Source organism: Arachis ipaensis, chromosome B07, assembly GCF_000816755.2.
Source record: "Arachis ipaensis cultivar K30076 chromosome B07, Araip1.1, whole genome shotgun sequence".
Classification (NCBI taxonomy): domain Eukaryota; kingdom Viridiplantae; phylum Streptophyta; class Magnoliopsida; order Fabales; family Fabaceae; genus Arachis; species Arachis ipaensis.
In genome coordinates this window covers 47,507,664-47,513,219 of record NC_029791.2, presented here as the reverse complement: position 1 = coordinate 47,513,219, position 5,556 = coordinate 47,507,664, and positions in this window count along the sequence as shown.

Genomic DNA, 5,556 nt, shown 5'->3' with positions numbered 1-5,556 from the left:
CTTCAATTGTTCTTCCATGTTTATATTAGCCATCCTTGTCTCTTGTAGTCTATCTTTGAATTCGGCTAACTGCTTTGTTAGGAAGTCCAATTGCTGATTGAATTCAGCAGCTTGTTTCACAGGACTGAGTTCAGCAGTTGCTGTTTTAACCTCTTCTTTCATGGAAGGGTCACTGCTTAGGTACAGATGGTGATTCCTGGCAACTGTATCAATGAGCTCTTGAGCCTCTTCAATTGTCTTTCTCATGTGGATAGATCCACCAGCTGAGTAATCTAGAGACATCTGAGCTCCTTCAGCAAGCCCATAATAGAAGATGTCTAACTGAACCCACTCTAAAAACATTTCAGAGGGGCATTTTCTTAGCATCTCTCTGTATCTCTCCCAGGCATCATAAAGAGATTCATTATCTCCTTGTTTAAAGCCTTGGATGTCCAGCCTTAGCTGTGTCATCCGTTTTGGGGGAAAGTATTGATTCAGGAATTTTTCTGTCAGCTGTTTCCATGTCCTTATGCTGGCCTTAGGTTGGTTATTCAACCACCTCTTAGCTTGATCTTTTACAGCAAATGGAAATAGTAATAGTCTGTAGACATCCTGATCTATTTCTTTATCACGTACTATGTCAGCAATTTGTAAAAATTGTGCAGAAACTCTGTAGGTTCTTCCTGTGGAAGTCCGGAATACTGGCAACTTTGCTGCACCATGATAATGAATTGAGGATTCAACTTAAAGCTACTAACTCCAATGGAGGGTATGCAGATGCTACTCCCATATGAAGCAGTAGAGGGGTTAGAATATGACCCCAGAGTCCTCCTGGACTGTTCATTTCCGCTTAGGTCCATGATGGAGAAAGGGAGATGATGTAAAATAGAGAAAATATTTATATTTATTTATTTATTTATTTCGAAAAATAAATTAATAAAATAAATAAAAATAGGTGAAGATTTTCGAAAAAATGAGGGGAGAGAAAGTGGTAAGGAAGTTTTGAAAAAGATATGATTTGGAAAAGATTTTCAAATTTAAAAAAATCTGAATTTTTTAAAAAAAAATTTGAAAATTTGTTTTAAAATTGGAGAGAAAAGATATTTTTGAATTTAGTGAGAAAAGAGAAAAACAATAAAATAGCATAAGATTTAAAATTTTTAGATCTAATACTCCGTGTTTTCAAAAAATTTGGAGGGAAAACACCAAGGAACACCAAACTTAAAAATTTTAATATCAAGACACAAGGAAAACTCAAGAATACTTTGAAGACTCACAAGAACACAAGAACATGAAGAAGGAACACCAAACTTAAAATTTTTAGAAAAAACAAAACCAAAATTTTCGAAAATCAAGGGAGATCACAAGAAAACACCAAACTTAAAGTTTGGCACAAAATTTAATAGAGAAAATATTATTTTTGAAAAAGATTTTAAAAAGAGTGTACCAAACTGCCACGGACTTAAACCAACGCTCTAGCCAATTGGGCAGTAAATGTAACACTTGTTTTGAAGAAGGATATTTTTAACCGAGAACAATAATAAGAGACTCTAAACCAAAAAGAAAATTTTCCTAATCTAAGCAACAAAATAAACTGTCAGTTGTTCAAACACGAACAATCCCCCGCAACGGCGCCAAAAACTTGGTGCACGAATTGTGAATCACACTTTTCACAACTCGTACCACTGACCAGCAAGTGCACTGGGTCGTCCAAGTAATACCTTACATGAGTAAGGGTCGAATCCCACGGAGATTGTTGGTTTGAAGCAATCTATGGTTATCTTGTAACTCTTAGTCAGGAAGTCAATTATGTTTATCAGTTGAATTTCGAATGAACAAGAGAGCATGGATTAAAGGTTACTTGTTATGCAGTAATGAAGAATGTGTTGGATTTTTAGAGATGCTTTGTCTTCTGAATCTCTGCTTTCATCTGTTTTCTGATTCACGCACGCACGTCCTCCTATGGCAAGCTGTGTGTAGGTGGATCACCGTTGTCAATGGCTACCATCCATCCTTCCAGTGAAAAGATTCCCAGTGCGCTGTCACTGCACGGCTAATCATCTGCAGGTTCTCGATCATGCCGGAATAGGATCTGCTATCCTTTTGCGTCTGTCACTACGCCCAGCAATCGCGAGTTTGAAGTTCGTCACAGCCATCCAATCCCAGAATCCTACTCGGAATACCACAGACAAGGTTTAGACTTTCCGGATTCTTATGAATGCCGCCATCGGTTCTAGCTTATACCACGAAGATTCCAATTAAGAAATCTAAGAGATATTCATTCATTCTATAGTGGAACGTAGGTGGTTGTCAGGCACGCGTTCGTGGAGGAATGATGATGATTGTCACGTTCATCACATTCATATTGAAGTGCAAATGAATATCTTAGATAGGAACACGCATGTTGAATGGAAAACAGAAATACTTGCATTAATTCATCGAGACACAGCAGAGCTCCTCACCCCCAACAATGGAGTTTAGAGACTCATGCCATCAGAGAATACAAAGTTCAGATCTAAAAATGTCATGAGATACAAAATAGATCTCTAAAAGTAGTTTAAATACTAAACTAGTAGCCTAGGTTTACAAAAATTGAGTAAACTATGATGGATGGTGCAGAGATCCACTTCTGGGGCCCACTTGGTGTGTGCTGGGGCTGAGACTTAAGCAATTCACGTGCATAAGGTCATTTTGGGCATTCAACGCCAGGTTTGGATCCATTTCTGGCGTTGAACTCCAGCTTTTAATCCTTTTCTGGCGCTGGACGCCAAAATTGGGCAGAAAACTGGCGTTGAACGCCAGTTTACGTCATCTATCCTTGAGCAAAGTATAGACTATTATATATTGCTGGAAAGCCCTAGATGTCTACTTTCCAACGCAATTGGAAGCACGCCATTTCGAGTTCTGTAGCTCCAGAGAATCTACTTTGAGTGCAAGGAGGTCAGAATCCAACAGCATCAGCAGTCCTTTTTCAGCCTGAATCAGATTTTTGCTCAGCTCCCTCAATTTCAGTCAGAAAAATACCTGAAATTACAGAAAAACACACAACTCATAGTAAAGTCCAGAAATATGAATTTTTCCTAAAAACTAATAGAATTAAACTAAGAACTAACTAAAACATCCTAAAAACTATATGAAATTAACCCCAAAAAGCGTATAAAATATCCGCTCATCAACATGCAAATGCAACAACTAATTTAACAAAGAAAATTTAAACATTGGTGTTGAGACAGGAAGGTACTAACCCACGGAGATCGGTATCGACCTCCCCACACTTAAAGATTGCACCGTCCTTGGTGCATGCTGAGATGTGCAGGTGGACGGATTGTTCCAACTGATGCTTTTCTTCAAGGATTATGCAAATGGACTTTTTTGTCTCCCCTTTTAGAAGTTTCTCTCTTTTTCCATCTTCGGTGACCAGCCTGAAAGAAGAAAAAAAGAAGAATAGTAACCCAAAAATAAATATAAGAAGACAAATAAAATATGGTTGGGTTAATGCCAAATAATGAGGGTCTCAATTACATGGTAGCTACAACATGAAAGTGAGAAAACAGTAGAAGTACATGGCAAATCAAGAGTGCAAAAATTTGCAACAATAGGGAAGAGAGTGTGGGTAAGGAGAGATAATATAATATGCAAAAGTAATACAAGTATAAAAGATTGGCATTGATTTAAATAATATTATCTAACCAGAATAAAATAAGTCACTAAGTACCCAAAATAATACAAGAGAAGATGCAACAGTTAAATAAGAAAATTCAACACCAACAGAAAAGTAATAAATATAGAAAAGAAAGTAAAAATATGCACAAAATTAAAATGCAATGAATGAAAGTATGCAAATAAATTAAGTAAAATAGAATGAAGGTGAAAAAGAATGAGAAGTGAAAGAGATAAAGTAAGAAAGAAAGAGGAAAGAAGAAAAGATAGAAGAAATTAGGATTAGAAAAGAAAAGATAAGATAATTGGCGCTGATCTGGATAAGTTGTGCGACGCAGGTGATGCGGACGCGTGAGTGACGTGGTTGCGTGGTACGCGATAAGGTCAGGTGACGCGGACGTGTGGGTCACGCGATCGCGTGGCCTGATTTGTGCAATTGGCGCGAGTGCAGCCTCGTGTTCACGCAACTCTCTGTTCGAAACTCTTTTTGCCAAATTTTTTGGGTGACGCGGTCGCGTGGTTGACGCGCACGCGTGAATGGCCTTTCTTTTAAAAATGACGCGGACGCGTGGGGCATGCGTTCGCGTGGTAGGGCTTGTGCTTCTAGCATGGTTCCAGCCTCATTCCAGCCCAGCTTACTGCCTTACACCCTTTTACGTCGATTTTACAGAGCCACGTGTTCGCGTGGATGACGCGGACGCGTGGGAGGCATTTTTTTCCACATGACGCGGACGCGTCAGCAATGTGGTCGCGTGGATCAATTTGTGCCAAAGGCACGCCTCCAGCCACGCTCTCGCGTGACTTTCTGTTCACTTTTCTTTTCTTCCTAATGCACTTGTGACGCGGACGCGTCAGCGACGCTTACGGGTCGCATGGATTTTTTTTATATAATAATGCAGTATGTAGAATGCAATGCTAATATGAACGTTGTGCATGATTTCAGGTCCAATCAAAACTCAAAAACAAACAAAACAGACTAGAATTAAAACTGAAAAAGGGACGATCATACCATGGTGGGTTGTCTCCCACCTAGCACTTTTAGTTAAAGTCCTTAAGTTAGACATTTGGTGAGTTCCTTGTCATGGTGTGGCTTGTGCTTGTATTGATCCTTGAATCCCCACCAATGTTTATACTTCCAGTGCCCTCCAGGATCCCAAACTAGGTGCATAAAGCCTTCAAGCAGGTTAAAGCAAGTGACAAGGCCCCAAGAGTGTTAATTTCTAGACTGAATTCCGGGGTCCCAAACCTTGCTTTTGCACCCGTCTTCTTGTTGATCGTCATGATTCCATCCGGGTAACAAGCAATCTGAATTCTCACTAAAGCGGCCAAACAACTTCCTAGACCCATTCAGTTGAGCTTTACACCAACCTTTGCATTTAAACTTTGAGCACACAACCATGTTGAACCTTGCTTGACGACTCCTACCAATAACCATCTCCCTCTTACTCTTAAAGCCACAAAGAGCTCGAAGCTGACCATCTGTTTCAAGTAAAGCATATTCAAGTGAGCTAGTTAAGCTTAAAGATGAAAGATTTACCGACTTGAATGAAGGAATAGATGGTGATGGCTTTGGAGGAGAGGTCTCCAGTAACTTTGGCAAGGTAATTTTAAGCTCCACTCCCTTGTGCTCTTCTTAGACAACTTCCACCTCATTGTAAGCTTCTTCAATTTCAACCTCTTCCTCTTGGTAGCTTTCTTCCAATTCAATCTCCTCTTCATTGCTCATCAAAGGCATGGGAGGTTGTGCTTCTTCTTCTTTAATCTCCATCTCTTGATCAACCTCTTCAAAGTCTTTAGCCATGATATGCCTTGGAGGTTGTACACCCTCTTTGGCATCAAATTCAAATGTCTTGGAAGGAGGTTCTATGACTGGACTTTTCCATGGAGGTTCTGCATCTCCTAAGTCTGCAACTACTT